At 43.2% G+C, this 20,680-nt stretch overlaps 1 protein-coding gene across 2 annotated transcripts in view; it reads left to right on the forward strand.

Annotated features, from left to right (window-relative positions):
* Window positions 1-11,163: 11,163 nt before the first annotated feature.
* The window catches only part of LOC146640584 (uncharacterized), a 35,566-nt gene continuing 26,049 nt past the window's right edge, over window positions 11,164-20,680 (forward strand). For both annotated transcript variants that reach the window (XM_085399947.1, XM_085399948.1), the window contains exon 1: window positions 11,164-11,718. The gene's annotated coding sequence lies outside the window, so the exon portion shown is untranslated. The remainder of the gene's footprint in view (window positions 11,719-20,680) is intronic.

Genomic DNA, 20,680 nt, shown 5'->3' on the forward strand with positions numbered 1-20,680 from the left:
CAGTTTCTGGATGATCCCCACAGAAAGTTCAATTAGTATTTATGTCTCTTTTAAATGTTACCATATAGTGACTGGCTGGGTCACATTTATGAAGAATTTTATAGGAGATTTCCTTCACCTTGTTCACAATTAGATATTTATGGGATCATCCAGACTGTCTTCCAGGTGATATCTGGAACATGTCGGTTCCAGTAAGATATTCTATATATGGGAGAGACATGATATCTTCTTGGAATAAACTACGTATTCTCTTATTGCTGTTACCAAGTTCCTGTGAAAAGCAGATTTTTCCCACTGCTGACTCAGCTGGATCAGGGAGAGTGACTGAGGCAGATATTGAGCTGTCAGTGTTTTTATATAACATTAAAGTCCCTGAGGGTATGGCACCAAGCACCATTGAGAATTCCCCAACACTGACGGGAAAATTATATAGTGTAAGGAATTCATTGTAAGTAAGTAGTACTCCCTCGTTAAATTTTAAAACTTAGTAGCGGCCGCCATTGTTGGCAGCTGAAATTTGGCTGGGCCGCGCTATGAATTCTGGGATATGGTGGGCCACGAAGGACACACCCGACCCATCCTTCAAACTCGGGGGAATGAAGGACGCATTTGAAGGAGTCGAGGAATCGGGACAGCCTTTGTCGCCTGGCTGTGACGTCATCGGCCTTCAAATGCGGCCTCCGGAGGATGCAGCCGACGTTTTGGGACACAGCTTGTGTGTCTTTGTTGGTCATGTGACCTCCCAGGGACTACACATGGAAACGAGCAGTTTAGCTCAAATCTGGCAGGTTTCCATCGTCTGTTTTTGTCCTGATGTCCATGAACATGAACACTGTCCCTGTCAAACACGTCCAGATAATCTGATCCAGTGTTGTTCTTCTTCTGTGGTGTTTGTGATGGAGCAGCAGCTGCTGATCCTGATGTCCTCCACCAAGGGGGCAGCAAATTCAGCTGACTGTCATCATTTATTAAAAAGATGTAACAATGTGACATAATGCAATATAATAGTGTCAGTTACACATTGTGGGTTGCACTGTGGCCAGAATGGACATTACCTCCTGCCTAATGGAAGCTGTCAGCCATCCTGCAACCATGAATTAGATAAGCAGAAGTGAAGGGATTGTTAACAACAATTTAATAATAAAATGTAATGTGATAGTTGCACTTTATTAGCTCCCCACAATCGTATGAATAATAACCATGAATGCACTGCATGCTCATAGCAAGTTCTTTAGGTTTAAAGTGAGATCCTGCTTTAAAGGGCGCTTCATCTGCTGGGAATGACATGTTTCTTCTAGTATGTAAGGCTCAGCCCATCTTACTGGGACTTACTTTTGTAGGTCCACATGCTCTAAACCTGCTGCTCCATGATTGGTGCAGAAGCTTTAAGCTACTATTAACAAATAATAACCATGGACTTAGTTGTTACTACAATAACTTATCATTGAGCAACTTTTAATTTTACTTGTAAAACTATGCAAGTAGAATTGAATGGGGCACAGTGAGCTGAGCACAGGCCCACTCTGTGACACTCAGAGGTTTGTGGATATCATACTGAGAGTATTGGACACAGTGCAGCCAGCTTGCAGCCACTTTCCCACCACTTTAGCACAATGTTTACATGAGACTCAGCCACACTAATGTTCCTGGGCAGACATGTGGTGCAGCATGGCTGATGGCACTGTACCTGCAGCTGTCATGGACAAGAACCACTCAATACCTCACCCAAGCCAAGCCTGTGCTGATGTTGTGATCTGAGACCGAGACACTAACCCAGGATCATGATATGATGTTGTGAGAGTTTCAGTAAGAATTAGCTCTGATTACAAGATTTCAATCTATCGTAACTCTAATTTGTATTTACTTCAGTTTGTTCATCTTGGAGCTGTGTGCAGCTGAGGACAGTCTTATTATTACCAGGTGAGGATATGTAACAGCCACAGTCTGTAGAGATGATGTCACCATGGAGTGGTGATGTCACTGGAGCTGCCAATATGTGCTCCAGCCAAAGCTACACCAGAGGGTTGTGCTGTGTAACAGGTTGGTGCAGGTGGTGTTATCTACATTTGAACATTAGGCAACAGTCTCATGAAGACACTTTCTATTGTTCACTAAAGACCAACAATAACAGAGACAAAGGGAGAGCAGCAGAACTAGTGCTAACAATTAGCACTGCTAGCCTGCCCACCAACACCAGCTAATGTTCTAAAAACGATGATCAATGATTTTGCTGTAACGGCTCCAGCTGTCTGTGTCAGGGACACGTTGGAGATGAAGTGAGTGATCCAGTGACAAAGGTTTGGAAACCTGCAGTCAGCTGAGACTAAAGGAGTCACCTGACCGAGAGACCAAATGTTTCACTGAGAACGTCCAGATGAACAGAATCAACCTTTGGGATAATCTGTTCCACACATCCATGTTTCACTTACTGCATTATATTTCCTCATTGCTGTGCACACAGGCCTGTGGCTTATAACCAACTCCAAGTTCAGACTCAGAGGCTGCTGAAGCTGTTTTCTGGAACAGAGACGTGTTGGATATAAAAGCAACTCTTCTTTATGTGTCAGCACTGAGGAAAGGAGCAGCTTCGTTTCTAAGTGTATGAAGGACTGTAGCAGTGTGTGTGTGAGCTTTATTTCACAGACAGAACCATGTCAAAAACACAACTTCAGGTAAAAACAATACAAAATCAAAGAGTCTGATCAGAAGGATTAAACAGAGGAGTGTGGGACTGTTTTTAACAGACAGCAGGTTAAGCCAGGCTGGAGGAGTAAACTGAGCCTCGGTGTGAGCAGCAGTGTGTTTGACAGGAAGCTGAGATAAACAGTCTGGAGCCCATTTAGTGCTTCATATGAAAGTGTGAGGATTTGAAAGCAAATCTAAAATCAAGCAGGAGTCAGTGTGAGAATGATTTGTGCTTTTCCTCAGTCAGATGCTGGGAGTTTCAGTTCATCCATGTTCAGCGTGCTGTGCTTTGTGTAACAGGAGAATATGACAGTATAAATCAAGTCTTCATGTCACTGAAAGCCTCCACAGTCTGCTATGGAGGTGCATCAGTTTGGATTTACAAGAAGAACATTTCTTAAACCTGCCACAAGATGGCGCTCCAACAGAAGGGATGTCCACAGTGTAACACAGACACACACATACTGTGTGAATGTGTGAGTGAATGGGCTTTCAACACAAGGCTTCTGCTGCTACCTTTAATTACATAATTAGCTAACAAGAACAAACTGTTAATTACCACCAAAGAACGGCTCCAGATTTTAGCTGCTGACCATTTTGTGAAACGTTGATTACATCAGCTTATTGTTGATTTTTCAACCTTAATATCAGCTGCTTTAAAGGAGCCTGGTTCTCTCGCAGTAACACTTTTCTTCACTAGATGCAGTGCAGGCACAGTCTGTGTTTCTAAACTACACACTAATGTTCATTGTTGTGCAGCTAAATCCTCCCTCTGGATGGGAAGAATCCCTGTCAGGCTTCAAACACCTGGCTTGGTGTTCTGGAGCTAATGTGTCACCTGTGAGGACTCTGAGATGAACACACAGCAGACACTTCAGTTCTCCGTCTGTGTGTCCTCAGTTTCCCAGCATGCCTTGGCTGTGGTGGTGGAGGTGAATGAGGGGGAACATGCTGCTCTGTCAGCACTCAGGTTTCATACCTGGTGATCTCAGAGGACAAAGCGGCGTTACAGCAGCACACGTTGATGAGACCTGATGCTCTGAACAGTTCAGACTTCAGCCTCACTCTGAGAAAACAAACGACTGACTGTCAGCAGCAACTACACCTGCTCCATCAGTGACGGAGAGAAGAACTGAGACTGAGAGACATACAGCTGCAGGTCAAAGGTCAGAAACGCCCGCTCTTTGTACGGGTCAGGAGTTAGTACTGCAGAGGTCAGAGGTCAGCTTGCTGACAAACCATTTGAAACAGTTTGGAGCTAAAAGCACAACAGCAGAGGAAAGAAGAGACACTGCAGAGATGATGCAAAATATTGTGTTTTGTTCTCAGCTGTCAAAAAGTGTAACACACGTGTTCCAGCACAGCCTTTGTGTACTTTCACTTCTCCATACTGTCCATTGGAAATCCTGTTTGTTACTTTTTGATTTCAGTCCATGTGTCCAAAGCAAACTTCTGTCCCACACTTTCTCTGCTGACTCTTCACCGATGCTCAGATGATCTCAGATGATTTCACCAGAACTCATCAAAATTCGGGCTCCACAGAAACCCAGACGTCACTAAACAAGCGTAACAAGCAAAGTGAAAACTGGTCGTTCAGCTTTATTGACCAAAGATAAGCTCACATGTCACCTCATGACACAGACACTTATTTCCACAGCATGCACGAGGACTGACAATAAGTGTCTATAAAGCCACTTCTATCTGCCACACCTGTGCTTCTGTCATGGTTGCTCTCCTCTCACTCTGTCATTTATCCACAGTCTGCCTCCCTCTGCTCCGTCAGCTGACGTCCTCTCTACACCACCTGCTGTGTTTTATCCTGCAAAAACACATTTAAGAAGCGTTGCACCGAGTAACGGGAGGAACTGCTATAAAATCCATTTAAAGGAGGTGGTGCTGAGTGCTGTGACTGGGGTCCCACCACTGACATCACGGGTGGAGGACATGTTGGAAAACTGCTACAAAGTGCTGTGCAGCCAGCAGAGCTTACAGTCTGTCCTGTGTGTCATACAGGCTCTCACACTTAGTGTTTCTGTGACACATTGAAGAGAAGTTTGTGTTGTTCACAGTTGTGCTTGTACTGAGTGACAGCTGACATGACCTAACAGGAATAATGTGTCTGTGCTGAATGAGAAGTAACACACAATGAAGTCTTGATGCATCTCAATCATCCAGGAAAGTGAGTCTGTTGCTTCTGTTCATCTGGACGCAGCGTTTTGTGGGAGAAACGTGTCGTCATCATCAGGTGACGTCTTCAGTCTCAGCTGCAGGTTTCAGTCTTACAAACAGGACATTTGCATAAAGACTGAAAGCAGCTGCAGGAACGATGGGCTGGGAGCTCCGTTCCTTCATCTTAATTATGCAGATTCTCAGGACCATTGATCAACAACCACTGATCCATGTCCATGAGTCCCATTCACAGAGATGTGGGAATGGCTGCAGTCACAGCATGTAAGATGGAAATAAATGAGAAGTATTTAGCTGAAGTGGATTTGATTTATGTTACTTCTTTTTTAACTTGTAGTTCTACATTGGAAGATTATTGTGATATTGAAATATAAAAATACATTTATATTCTATTATTTTCTCAAAATAAACGTCACACTCGTGGAAGCCGGTGTAGCCGCCGAAACGCCTGCATTTATGGAGACTTTCAGCCCCAGGTAGGCCAGTTATGGATCTTGGATCCACATTATGTCAGCAGCTGTTCTCCACCGTGAACTGTGTTCAAACAAACACGCTCACGCCTCACAGACGACAGCTTACAGTCCTGTAGAGATAAAGTGACTTCGTACAGCCCCGACCTGCAGACGCTGTGCGCAGAGGTTCAGGAGCAGAAGTCCCGTTGTAAACATATCACGGCAGACCCGACGATGTTTGCATGAACGCGCTTTTTTTAAAAGTCAGGTCAAGGCTCCAAAAGCCCAAAGGCGATATAACAGTTTGTGTTTGCTACATGGATCATTGTAGTTCAGCTTTCCTTTGTTATATTTCTTTAAGAGCTCAAAATGTGTTCATTACATAAATCAAATGTAATATAATGTAAGCTCAATGTCCTTACAGCGTAGCGTCTCTTTGATAGAGAAATGCCCAGAGTTACACCATCTATCGTTCACAAACACAGCCAGACCCCCTCCTCCCTTCTTACCACTCTCCGCTGTTCTGTCATAAGAGGCTCAGCAGCTAAAGCAGCACACCTGGGTCTCCCAGCCTATTAAAAGCAGCCCTTTGCTTCACCTGCTTCACTAAACATTATTATTTTAAGCAGAGTGGTGTGATTTATGTAGGCATTGCTGTGTGACAGGATGACTTTTCTTGCACACCCACCAAATGAGGGCGCACATGCTTCCACGCCCACTGGTGACTGCACACATCCTTTCAAGGAAGCATTTCATTCATCCCTAACAAATGGAACAAAACACTGTGCAGCGTGTTCAGGTTTGAACGTGGCCCTGGCCTCTCTCTGCATCCACCTGGCACATGCAACACACATCCACTCCCTGCTGAGCTGCTTGTATTTGATGTGTTGAAGTTTTGGTAAAGTTTGAATAAATTCCACTTTATTTATAGGAACATTTCATCTGTGGACTCCTGCTTCCCCTCTCCTTGAGCCAGTTTGTGACGGGAACATGACATAAGAAAAGTAATTTATCCCTTTTTGATTCTGTGTATCTGGCGCTCATCCAGTGAGTTCACACTTGGCAGAAACAGACTGAATTTGTCTGGAGAACTTTGGCTTCAGCCAAGTTAGATAAACACACTGTGTCTCTGTCAAAACAGCAGTGTAGTTGTGGCACCCCTGTGAGGGAATGACCACATGAATATTATTTTGTGTAAAACACTCATGTAACGGGACATTTTTCATTGCTATATGTATTTATTTTCAGTTTCTTTAAGAGGATAGAAAATCCATGTAACAGGGATTCATTTTATGTTAGAAAGCAGTGAGGGCGGAACTTTGGTGCTTGCTCCGGGGTTTCGGGGAGCAGTAAGTGGAGCCCACCTTCCGCTGCTTCCTCAGACACGTTCTGGAGGAAAGCAGAGACGCATCGTGTCTTCCTTACTCTGCTCTTCACCTGCTTTTACAGGTCGGTACACGGTGCTCGCACCGAAAATGTTGTTTATTGTCACCATGGTTACCCAGGTTAATGTGAATGGGAGAGTTAAGGCGGTCCGCCAAAGTTATTTATATGTAAACACGGGAGAAAACCAGAGGAGTGTCCCGCGCGACCGCACCGCGAGCCCGCTCGTTAGGTGGAGCGCTCGTGAAGCAGAGTCAGTGCGCTCCTATGTATGGCAAGCCGTTAGAGCCATAAATCGCCACTTTCCTAACCCGTTTGGTTAAGAAATGGCGTAAAAAACGCCGTTTAATTATTCAAAACGCCGAAAAAAGCGGCGTTTGTCGGAACAGAACGCCGCTTTTTCCGCCACTCGGATGGCGCCCTGAACGCACCATCCGAGTGACGTAAAAAGCGGCGTTCAAAGACAGACGGAAACGCAGTTTTTTACGTTACTCGGCACAAAACGCCGTTTTTATGCATCTTTGAACGGCGTTTTTTACGGCGTTCTCTGCCAGCTGTAACGGCGTTTAAAACGGCGTTTTATTGAAATTATGCAGGGCACTCCCCATGGTTCCCTCATCCAATTACTTTCAACTCATTTCACCCAATCAAAGAAGAGGAAGTGCAGACCACACTAATGCATCACCGATTCACCTTGCTGCTAAGTGATTGCCTATTCAGTACCAGTGCTTGTCACAGTATTCACTTGTATTATAATCCCACTATGCATTTTGATGTGTTTAAGGCATGATCGAGCAAACAAACGACAGAATACTTTTTCTGAAACCTTAACTGTGTTACCTGTTATGGCAGCTAACAGGTAATGAGCAGAGCTAGCTCTGCTCATTTCTGAGCTTCTTTCTTATTTTCCTCTTTACTTCTCTTAACCTTTAACTTATGTTTTAGCAATCAGATCCTGCCATCTTGCATTACCGCTTCGTGCTAGTTATGTTGACTTTTCTCTTCTTTTGTCTCCACTTTTTTCACCCGTGTTTGGACACTCGGCGCATGGCTCCTTTGTTTACATTAGGGATCAGCTGTTAGCGCTGCGCCCTGCAGCTGCGCTACCGGCAGACAGACCCTACATCCCCAGTGAGGGAAGAAACGGGGGTGATGTCTCCCGAGGACACCTCACACACCATCTCTCCTTCCTGTAATGTGAGATCGCTCCCTGATATGATTGAGGAGCTAATGACGCTAACCCGGTCACAGTGGCAGTATCCCGGCACTGCCCGGTACTCCCTCTGTGAGTAGGCTGCCCGGCTTCCAGCTGCTGCGGGCGGACAAGACGAGAGACAGCGGTGAGAGGAAAGGAGGGGGGCTGGCAGTGTTTGTTAAAGACGGTTGTGGTATCTCTGGGCACATCGCTGTGAAAGAACAACTCTGCAACACAGACATTGCGCTATTAGCCGTTAGCATCCGTGGAGGCAGCCTGTGACTCTCTGTGGTCCGCAGACTGCAAACGCAATCTCCGAGAGCTCTTCTTCTAATATCAGGGGACTTTAATCATGTCTCGCTGGACTCCACACTGCCCACCTTCACCCAGTATGTGACCTGCCCCACCGTAGGCAATAAAACATTGTACTTAATGTATGCCAATGAAAAAGTGGCATACAGTTCATCACCTCCCCCTGCCCAGGGAAGATCCGATCGTAACAGAGTGCGTCTTGTCCCTGTGTGTGCAGCCCTTACTGTGCAGGGAGCCACTAATCACCCACGCAGTGCAGAGATGGTCCGCGGAGGGCATATAAATAAATAATAAAAGCAAGTAAATGACAGTATGCTCTTTCTGAAACAAACGGAGACCTTAACTTTTATCAAAATACCGTTTTACTCAGTTTAAAGTAATACCACTGTATAATAGCCTTCAAATTTAATAATGTTAACAGTATCTCATGAATATTTTTGCCCTTTCAACATGCATTAAAAAAATAGATATACAGTTTTGAATCAGACCTGTATGTACGTTTTCTCAAAAGTGACGTAAATAAGTAATCTCAAGAACATGAAATAATAGTTTCCCATGTAAACTGGAGATGTCCTTGTCAATGTCATCAGAGTACTGTGGATGTCTTACACGAATTTGAAACATAAAACCAGAGTGGCACATGACAGTGTTGCACATAACATAACTAGTTTATATGACATGAAGTTATAAAAAAAAAAAGAATCCATGTAACTTGGTAATGGCTTCTTTCTGATAACTGTCGGCTGCAGTGTGCATTATCTTGACAAAAGTATAAGATACTGAACCCACTGATATGATGTGGTGGAGGAGCACAAATACCTGGACACCCACATATATACATTTGCTGAACTGGAAGATCAAAACAGAAGCTGTACACAAGCAGTGTATGGGCAGGCTATTTTTTGTGAGCAAGCTTGTGCAGCGCACTTTGATGTGTTCTTCTTGGATCAGGAGAGCAAGCTCTGTGATTGGCTGCACTTCGGAAGCTGTGGTGGAGAGGAAGTGAGTGAACAAACTGCCATGCATCATGGATATTCCTCTCAATCCACCTCACCAGGTACTTCTCTAAAAGTGTGACTCAGGTCTGTTGCCCCAAAGGATACAGGAAATGTTAGATATTTTAGTATTTTGGGAGCATGTACTGAATACCTTTTTTGATGATATTATACAAAGGACCCTGTTTCTGCAATGCCCTTTGTTTGAACTTCATCTCCTCTTGCTGCGACCCCACGGGCAACTTCCTTTGGCCTGCTGGTCTGGAAAATCCAACAGTTCATCTATATGTAAAGAAGGCACTTAAACTGGAACAGGCATAGCTGCGTTGATCCTGCTGTGGTATAGTGGGACAGTGCATTCCTCGAGTGCACATCAAGTTTGCAGCCTGCTAAAGATCACACACCATTGATTATGTGCCTCTAGGTATATATGGTTAAACATTTCCTAATGCAAATAACTACATGCAGTATTCTACCATGTGCAAACTTATATCACTAAAGGATTCTAACTGTCTAGTGTTTAATGGACCTGTCAAAAGTATGTTGAGATTATAGAAGGCCCCTTTCAGAGCTAGGGGGAACTTCCTTATATGGTTGTAACTTGTAACTTGAAACTTGTTGACACACGAACCCTTCTGCCTATAAAAACCCTGCACAGAAGAATAAACTTTGAGTTGATTTTGGGAAAGCAGTCTCTGTATCATTTTGTTCTCCCAGGCTACTCCCGGCGCTGTAACTAACCCGCTGAACGGCATACCTGAGCTTACTTTGAATAATTAATCTTATACAAAACTCTGCTTATCGCTGCCCACGTCTCGAAGGAAACTCGATCCACGGATGACCCGGAAGGAGAGATTTCTTTCAGGAAATGCACTGATTTCCATGACAAAATTCACAACAACACAGACACAGGTCGGTTCTTTGAAACGGGTGTTTATTACTTGGGCCTTCTCTCCTTGGCTTCACCATCACCAGTACGGGAGGACAGGGAGCGATCTCACATTTAAAGTGATTACAGGAAGGAGAGATGGTGTGTGAGGTGTCCTCGGGAGACATCACCCCCGTTTCTTCCCTCACTGGGGATGTAGGGTCTGTCTGCCGGTAGCGCAGCTGCAGGGCGCAGCGCTAACAGCTGATCCCTAATGTAAACAAAGGAGCCATGCGCCGAGTGTCCAAACACGGGTGAAAAAAGTGGAGACAAAAGAAGAGAAAAGTCAACATAACTAGCACGAAGCGGTAATGCAAGATGGCAGGATCTGATTGCTAAAACATAAGTTAAAGGTTAAGAGAAGTAAAGAGGAAAATAAGAAAGAAGCTCAGAAATGAGCAGAGCTAGCTCTGCTCATTACCTGTTAGCTGCCATAACAGGTAACACAGTTAAGGTTTCAGAAAAAGTATTCTGTCGTTTGTTTGCTCGATCATGCCTTAAACACATCAAAATGCATAGTGGGATTATAATACAAGTGAATACTGTGACAAGCACTGGTACTGAATAGGCAATCACTTAGCAGCAAGGTGAATCGGTGATGCATTAGTGTGGTCTGCACTTCCTCTTCTTTGATTGGGTGAAATGAGTTGAAAGTAATTGGATGAGGGAACCATGGGGAGTGCCCTGCATAATTTCAATAAAACGCCGTTTTAAACGCCGTTACAGCTGGCAGAGAACGCCGTAAAAAACGCCGTTCAAAGATGCATAAAAACGGCGTTTTGTGCCGAGTAACGTAAAAAACGGCGTTTCCGTCTGTCTTTGAACGCCGCTTTTTACGTCACTCGGATGGTGCGTTCAGGGCGCCATCCGAGTGGCGGAAAAAGCGGCGTTCTGTTCCGACAAACGCCGCTTTTTTCGGCGTTTTGAATAATTAAACGGCGTTTTTTACGCCATTTCTTAACCAAACGGGTTAGGAAAGTGGCGATTTATGGCTCTAACGGCTTGCCATACCTATGCTCTGTGCAAACGTGTTGTAATGCTCCAATCAAATCAGTTCTGTGAGATGTGAATGTTAATAGTTCTGTTAAAGTGACTGAGTAGATTAGCTAGTGTAACACAAGCACTCTGAGCAACTCTGTGTAGCTAACAGAGGCATTCATGGGTTGATTAAACAAGCTGTGTTTCATGATGCACTAAATAGTGATTTTGCCAGTAAATTACTGGAGGGAACAAATGTAATGTATTTACCAATGCTGTTATTGAATAGAACTGTTTAGCCAGTAAGACACTGCAGAAGACAATGTGATGTGTTTATTGATATGATAAAAGGATGTAGCTGTTATGGAAAGAAGTGTGAACTTGAGAAACTGAACCAGTTAAAAAGAGTATATTTCACTGATGTTGTGAAATAAGTAAATGTAATTGATGTGAATGAGGAACCAGCTGAACAGTATATTGAAAGCTCATGTTTAGTGTTTTATAGCATTTATTTGTGTGAAATAAATCAGACTCAGACACGTTCTGGAGGAAAGCAGAGACGCATCGTGTCTTCCTTACTCTGCTCTTCACCTGCTTTTACAGGTAACATATTTGTCATCGAGGTCTTCATCCTTGGGACCCGTAACATAGTAACTTCTTCATTGTTATACTTCTATAGTTTTCCCATTTTGTGAGCTGTGGATGTGGAAAGTGTCTCAGTGACACATCCACATGAAAACGGCGTTACCTTCGTTCATTTGCACGTCAAATGAACGAGCTGTTTGGACTTTAACGTCACAGCTGATGCTTCGATACTCGAACTCAAGAGTTCAGCTTCCACTCAGAGGTACAAGTACACACAGCAAAGATAAACGTGTACACAAGTTTGAACCCACAAGTGCACAGCTCCGACCAGAGATGGGCAGTAATCCGATTACTTTTTTCAAGAAACGAGTAAAGTGAGGGATTACTATTGCAAAAAAGGTAATTAGATTACTGTTACTTTCCCGTAAGCACGCTGCGTTACTGCGTTACTAAAACCGCAGCTGTGTGCAGATGAACAATGGATAATCTATCGAGTGTGGAGAGAGTGTGAGCGTGCAGCGTTTAAAGCGTGGAAGCACTGACCTTACTTTGAGTTTGACTCTGTAAAAAGTGACAAAAACATTAGCATCCGCTGTTCACTGCGTGGGAAGACAACATGCTCACTCACTATGTGTTAATGGGCATGCTTATTTATAACTTTGATAAAATGTCATAAAAATAATTCCATGCCAGCTCACCATTGGTGATCAGGTAGTTTCTGTTCCAGTTCCAGTCCCATAAATCATGAAGCTTGCTGCCAGAAAAGCTTCAAATCTCCTTTGAAAGCTGTTTGTGGTCTTGATTGTGGGAGCTTCAGTTGTCTGACTCCAGCTGCCACACAGTGCTCACTGATATCATTTGCAAAAACCCCAGTGTGACAATATTTATCAGTGAAGCAGAAATCAGGAAGTGACGACTTTTCTTTGAACATTTGCTAAGGCTAAGCTGTGCTTTCTACCACAGTTGGGAATTTCCTGGTTTACAACAAATTATTGTGTCAACACCGCATAAGATTTCAAACTACAGGAAAATCACTGGAGTTATAAGACACACACACCACATGCATGCTGTTGCTATTTATTGTGGATTAACCTGTCAAGGGCAAGAACAAAAGAATTCTGCCTCAAATACAGGAAATCATAGCTTTCCTGTATTTCCTCCATTGTTGGCATGCTGGTTAGTGCTGTTGCTCCACAGTAAGAAGGTCCTGGGCTAAATTATCCATGAATGTAAACGGCTGTGTGTTTCTATCTGATAGACTGGTGAGCTGTCCAGGGTGTACCCTGCCTGGTAACCTATCACTTCAGGGTTATTTCCCAGCCCTGCTGCAACCAGGATAGAGATAGGAGGATGGTGGTTGTTGTAGACCCATTCAATTTCAATTGAAGGATTAAAATGTTCCAGGAGCTCAACTTACTCCATCTGAACATGTTTCAATCGTGTTTTATGAACACAACATGCAGGTTTACTGAATATGAAAAGGTTGTGTTGATTTAACTCAGTTGTTTAAGTTTCTGCCAAAGCAAAACCTTTGTGTGCAACCAGTGTCCACTATTGAATCAAGTAAATCCAACATGTTTTTGTCAGTGCAAAAGGAGTTACGGTGCCTGTATTCCTGCACAATATTGTCCCGGGAGGGAGAAAAACTTTCTGGTGAAGTTTTGGTTGATTTTTGGGTTTTGCTTGACACTAGGTTGATTTTATCAGTGAGGTTTGGATTGTTTTCTTTCTCTAAGAGAGAGAAAGATGGTTTTATGCTTGGACATGTTTGCAATGGGCCCCAGTATTTGTTACTTTATTAGTATTTTATTGGTTGCGTTTGTTTGTGCTTTTGTTACAGTGCACTGAGATAAGAACATCTGAGAGGTGTGATCCACCGGTGGTGATATTTTGGTATTTTGTGAGTTCCCGATTTAACAAATCAGCTCTTTAATCCAGACCTGAGAGGTTGAACTTTAAAGCGCTATAAAATATTCTTACTGGAAACAGTGGCAAAGTGTTTTTCTCCATGATTATAATGGGCTTGGGAGAAATTCACTTATATGTGACATTGATCACATGAGAAGTCCTGAGCCTAAAAGGATTGCAGCGAGTCAATCCAGTCCAAAAACAAGGAGCTGTTTTCCTTTAAAATGATGACGTCATCTTGCTGGTGATGGAGGCTCGAATAGGCTGCGTGTGAGACTCCATTATCAGCAATATCTGGTATGAATGTGTGTGGATGTATGCATGTGACTGGACTGTGATGGACTGACGACTAAAAGTTTAACTGACTTGATACTGAGACAAAAACGGTGCCGACTTTAGGATTAGTGAATGTCCACAACAATTCACCCAGCCTGTAGAAGAAGGGTGGAGGTTTTGTCTTGCTTTGTTTGTGCAGGAGCAGAAGGATGACAGAGACTAAAGGGGGAGGCTGTAGCTTCACATGAGTGTGAGCTGCAGACTGAACCCTTTGGTTGCTAATGTTGAGTCACTGATGTTTGCATTAAGAAAATTGTGTTTTATTAGCTGTGTTTTAATTAAGGTATCACATTATATTGTTGGGAATGTTAAATGCTAAAGTGAAGAAAAGCTTTGATTTCACTCATGACTGAACATGTTATTATTAACCATAGCAGGCCACTGTAAAGAGTCAATTAACTGTTATAGAGGAAAAAAAGGCCAAAAACTCTGTTAATACCTATGAATAACAGGCAATGATAGACTTGTCACATTCAAAATAGAGATATGTAATAACAAACACGGGTCCGTGTCATTTAGGTTCTCCATTGAAATAGTCAATCATTTAGAAAAGTAGAATATATATATATATATATATGTCTCAACGCTGTTTCTCAATAATATTAAAAACCTAAAAACTATTGTTGTGGAAGATAGAAGTCACTGTGACAGCCCTCTGACTGTGGAGGACGTTTGTAATCCTATTTCTGCACTTAAGGCCAACAAATCTCCCGGCACAGATGGTTTAACTGCAGAGTTTTATGAATCATTTTCTAATCTCCTGGCTCCGTTCTTACTGCAGCTTTTCATAGGAAGTGTAGAGAATAACATCCTCCCTCCTACTCTTACTCAGGGTCTCATAACACTTATTCCAAAGCCAAACAAAGACTTACTTCTTATTGATAATTGGAGACCCATCTGTCTGCTCAATGATGACTATGAGATTATGGCTTTAGTACTTGCTAACAGAATGAAAGAGTTCTTGGACACAATTATCGATGAGACACAATCAGGCTTTATGAGAAACAGACACCTTTCTAAGAACATGAGACTGGTTTTAGATCTACTTGATTACTCTGATTTGGTATCTGACTATAGCTTCATTCTCTTCCTGGATTTTTAAAAGGCTTTTGATACAATTGAACATCAATTTATTTTCCACTCTTTGGAAAAATTTGGCATTTTTCTGTAAAGCTATCAAAACCTTGTACACGAATGGCAATAGCTCAATTAAAACGATTAAGACTCCACCCCGAGATTTGACCTGTTATACAAGGAATCAGCACAGCTGATAAGGAGCTCATCATCAGCCAGCTAGCTGATGACACCACACTCTTCTTGAAGAATGCAAATCAAATCCGTCCAGCCCTTAGTGTTATTAGTGATTTCTCTGAGGCATGTTAATACTTTTAGCTATTTTATATCCATAAATCAATGGCGTGTCCAGCGGGGTGGCCTGGGGGGGCACTGGCCACCCCAGGTGCCACCCCAAAGGTAAAACAATAAAATTCAATCAAATATCAAATGTACGATTATGTTTTCACGGTGAAGCTCAGATATCCGAGTGTAAGTGAATGCAGCATCGGCTTCTGCGCTATGCGCATCACGTTAGCAAAGGTAGGCGAGCCAAGCACGAAGGACAACACTGCAGGAAACAATTTTTCGGTGAAAGAAAATGAGGACAGAATAAATGTCCCGGTAAGTAATATTAAGTTTGTTGAGTTTAGTAAACTTCGGTGAAATTAGAATCCCAAGGAAAAAATAACACTTAAAGAATTTTTGCAGCCGTCGAATATTTCAGACGGTATGCTACTGAGGGCAGCTAACATAAGAGTTATGAGTTATAAGATGCAGGTCGATGTGTAAAAATAACTCCGTTGTTTGGTGGTGGCTATGGCGGGGCTTCCACAGAGGCCAGCAGGTGGATGAGGGAAGGAGAGGCAGGAGGAGAGACCCGAGGCGGCCACCAGTCCGAGTGTCAGGTGAACTGAACTTCAGGTAAGAAGTTATGACCTGCAGTCTATCTGGGTCAGATATAAACTAAGTTTAGGTGGAGTTTATTTTCGTTGTGCTGACTTTACCCTCAGTTGCAATAACTCGTACTGCGTTCTAGCCAGCTTGATGGAGTTTTTATACAGCTGGGTGGGTGCTATGATGTTATTGATAGTGAACTTTATTTTATTCATGCCAACGGCTCCTTAAAAAGATGGAATGGTCCCTCATTCAGAGAAAATATTACACGTTTCGTATTGAGCTGAGAAGAGACCCAGTTTGTCCCGGACTTTAGCTAGAATGGAAAAAGACACAAAGCTGGAGTTATTCTGTCTTTACGCTGCACAGCTGCCTCTTCTTCTCTCATTCTCTCCCCTCTCTCTCCTGTTGCTACTTCAATCATGAAACTGATCAATGATCAGCTGATCGGCTTTTCTCTCTCATTTATTTATCGCCCACTTTGCTGGTCATGATGTCGGTTTGTATATGTGGTGAGAGGGAAACATGCAGATGAAACCAGGAGATGTCCTTACTGAATCATCAGAGCTGAACAGGTGATGGAGAAACAGGTTTACCTTTTAGGTGACATGAATGAGTTGAAGGGAAGTTATGAACTGTTTCTGAGAGACAAATAACACCAGGATCCTTTTCTATGTAGCTGACAGCTGGTAACTGTGCAGGGGCGGGTCTAGCAAAGTGTTGCCAGGGGGCCAGGTAGGGCATTAACAGGGAGAGGGGGGCACAAAGAAATACTTTTCTTTCTTATTCTCATTTAAAATACCTAGCTTTTATTAAATAATTATCTAAATCTTACAACCAAAGTTTTTATCTGACGTAAAATGTATAGAAATCATACATATACCAACAAAACTGTACATCACTGTCACAACAGCATTTGATTTCATTCAAAGGCTTTAATACCTGGTGGGCCGGTCTCTAGTCAAAATGCCCGATTTTCTGTACCGGTCCAGCCCTGCAGGTTAATACTGGCAGTGTCACCATGCCAGCTGACTGTATTTCATCATCAGCCAGTGTTGTTCTTTATCAATATTACCAAAGTTTACCATAAGGAAGCAAAGAAAGTATTTACTTGCTTTCAGGTTTTATTCAAATGTTAGTCTTTTCATTTGTTTCCCCACTTTTTCCCTGTTTCAAAATCAAACACCAGTTTGTGAGAAGATTATCTTCTTTTTTTAATAGGCAGATAAAGTTTTGCATTGGCATTGGCTAATTTGTCAATTGTTTGTTACAAATGTTCGTATTTTAATATTAAAAAATGTTTTTGCCCAAAACATATGTGCACTATATGTCAGTAAAAATACTATGCAAATATTGCTGTCCTTGAATGCTGAGTAAACACTGACAAAGCACTGATTGTATCTCTTGTACTTTATCAATGCAGTATCTAAAAACTTTGCACCGGAGTGGTTAAAATCTCATTCTAATAAGAGTTAAAAGCGCATTCGGTTATTAGGTTTACAGGATTATTGAATTATGGTTAATGGTTGGTAGAATTTTTTTTAAACATTATCTGCCAATTACATCTGCCACCCTTCTCCAAATCTGTGCCCCTACCTGGCCCCCCCAACAAAAATTTTCTAGACATGCCACTGCCATAAATGTAAGTTTATTAATAAAACACCATATTTCTGCCGTTTTATAAGGATATGAATTGTACATACAATCAATTTCAGACTCAACCAACAAAAAGCCTCTCAGAACAATATTTATATTGTAACAGTTGCTATTGTAATGCAGTGTATCACCACATGGCGGCGCCTCCTGTCTCACGACTGGTGTCACCCCCTTTTTGTTCTTCTTCGCACTCCTCCTGTAATGGATGCTCCCGTGTGTACGCGGACTAGTGTGCTCTTTAGTAGTGTGTGGTAGAGGTAGCACTTTTATTTTTAATATTGTAAATAAATGAGTACTTTTTGGAAAGTCAGAAGCTGTTGCTCATTCGCTATCCACCTGCACACCTCCGCGGCTGGCTTCATCTCCACTGCACGTTACAACTGGCGCCCGAACTTTTTCCCCTTGGACTTCAGACGATTTTTGCATCCCGCCGAGGATTCTTCTCTTCTAGCACGTGAACTGTCTCGGAAATCCCCCCAGTTTTGCGGACACTCGGACGTTTTCTCCAGCCATGGCCGCAGCCTCAGCTCAGGTGGGACCCGACTAATTTCTGGATACCGTGGTGTGCCGCTGCTCCGCTTGGGAGAAAGAGAGAAGCTGACTCCGCGACGCGAATGGACTCCGTGGATTTGTTATTTGTTGTTGGTTTCGTCTTCTAAGGATTAATTCTTCTGTGGAGAGCCTGGACATGAACATTTCTGCTGGCTTTTCATTCCCCTTTCCCTCTGCTGAGACTGACTGTAGCACATGTACGTGATAGCTTGGCCGACTACAACCGTTGGTGCTGGTCTTCGGCTCAGTATAACAAAACGACTTAAAACTAATCTTGCATTGAGCTCTAGTGTTGCAGACATGCTATTGTAATAACATGGTTCTGATCACTCCAGTCTAATTTCAGTTGTTGGGCAAAATTTTATATGCGGTTTTTCTAAATTTAATCTTGAACGCATTTTTGCAGTTTTGTCTTTCTAGTCTGACCTAACTGACTCTTTTACTGCTATATCAATAACTGCGCTGTGCCCTGGAGCGGCTTAATTTTTTTGAAATCGCAATGGCACACTGCCCAGACGACTCTGACTCAGACATGGAACTTACCTCGTTACCTATGATAGGTTTGTAGCTTGAACCCATCCGCTGGAACGTTGGAGACAATATAATTACACTGCAAAGCAAGACACAAGTAGGCAAGCTTCTTCATGTTTCTCGTGCACGGGAGAAAACCGGACAACGCGCCGTCCCTTCGCTTGACCCCAGTTGCTCTCGTCCGTTCTCCCGTACCACTGTTCTTTTATTGAGGTTACATGAATATGCATAAGTTCATTAACATATGACGTCTACATACAAACAAAGAGTACCTTGCCTGTGTGTGTGTGCGTGTGCGTGTGCGTGTGCGCGTGTGCGTGTGCGTGTGTGTGTGTGTGTGTGTGGGTGGGTGGGTGGGTGGGTGTGTGAGAGATCTGTGTGGGGTCAAGATGTGACCCTGTGAAGACTCTGGTGTTAGCTGGTGCCAGGACGTCTGGGTCCATCTAACAAAAGGCTCTTATACTTAAACAGATATACGTGTGCTTGCTATACCATAAATCAAAGATAAACTCTCCTAGGGAGTATGTGATTTATACCAAGGATACTGAGTAGAGGAATGTATGCACCCCCCTCTACACAGAGTTAATACAGACCTCTTTTAGGATGAGACATCCTTTCAATCTACCAATGATTATATACTTCTAAGCATATATGAGTAAATGTTTCTAAGCATAAATGACAATCAACAATACAAAATCTAACATTCCCCCCTTATTGACGTTTAGGCTTGAAAAGTCCCCAGTTACGAATACCTCATGTCTGACAGTTTCAATGCAAACATTGTTATATTCAGCATATGTCAAATCACCCTAAATTACTGAAAAAATACACAGTTTAACAAATGTATTAGCGGTTATCCCATTCAGTGATCTCATCTCATGGCAAACTGCATCCTACAAACAAACAAAGAAATTGTGAATTTAATAGTGAAAATAAGAAAGTAACATTTTCAAAACCATCTCAGCTTGGTGGTGTTTTCTCCAGGTGTGCAAATCACATGTCTCTCTGCAGAGTGGTTTGAGTTCTGCAGGGCGTCATGAATGTCTCTTCCAGTTGTTTCCATCACTGTCCATAGGACCAGAGTCCAAATGTATGTAGAATAAACATTCAAACATACTAGTTAGTTTTGTTGTTTGTCAACATGGGTCTCAGCTATTTCCAAAGCTGCAGACCTCTCAGCACTCTAGTTTTATGGCCTCTACCAACCCCCATCACCTCATTCAAGCCTTCGTCCTGTGAGAGGGATATTTATGACTCCTTCATTGTCCACGCTCTGCAGAGAAACACCTCTGTGGAAAGGGTGCAGGTGTCCGTTATCTTACTGCTGTTGTGATCTCAGCAGTCTTCAGGGTATCATCGTATTCACAGTACAGTGGCACAGCATTAGGTGATGTTCATAGGAAACTGCTGTTATCACCACCATAGCTTCTGGTTCCTGTGCTTTTCACAGAATCATGATGTCATCCTCGAACTCCTTCTGCGCTGTCGATGGAGCCTGGCACGCTCCCGTCATCCCTCGAGTTTTCCTGTCCCAACGCTGCTGAAGATGATCTCTGATCCTCCTGAAGTCTCTCTCCTGGCCTCAGCTCCCATCCTGTGGACGATCCTCTCAGGCACTCCTTCTCGTCATGGATAGTCCTGATTTTGGGCCTGCTGGATCTGTCTCAAAACACTCAGCTTCTCTGCCTTCCTCCTGGTTCAGCTGATTCAGCCGTCACGCCTCGCACTTGGTTGCCCTAGAGTTGATCAGAGGCTGGAGGTTGAAGTGCGAGCTTACCCTACGGGGGCTCAATCAGCACTCCCCCCTCACCACCGAAACAACCAAGTGTGAGATTTCTCTATTGTGCTGTCTTGAGGGTGCTGGGGTTTCCTGGGACCTCGACCTCTTTGCAGTGGCTCTGATAAATCCAGGAGGGTCTCTCCACTATTTTGCAGGCAGTTTCATGGTCCTTGCTGTGGCTCCAAGGTCTGATCTCATGATGGGCCCCAACCAGCTTGACCTTTGACCTCAACCACTGCCTGGGCTATGCCTGGAATGTTTCTCGCT

This window comes from Rhamphochromis longiceps, unplaced genomic scaffold (assembly GCF_057381845.1).
Source record: "Rhamphochromis longiceps isolate RC_006_pf unplaced genomic scaffold, R_longiceps_female_GT1.1 unmapped_scaffold_4, whole genome shotgun sequence".
Lineage (NCBI taxonomy): Eukaryota > Metazoa > Chordata > Actinopteri > Cichliformes > Cichlidae > Rhamphochromis > Rhamphochromis longiceps.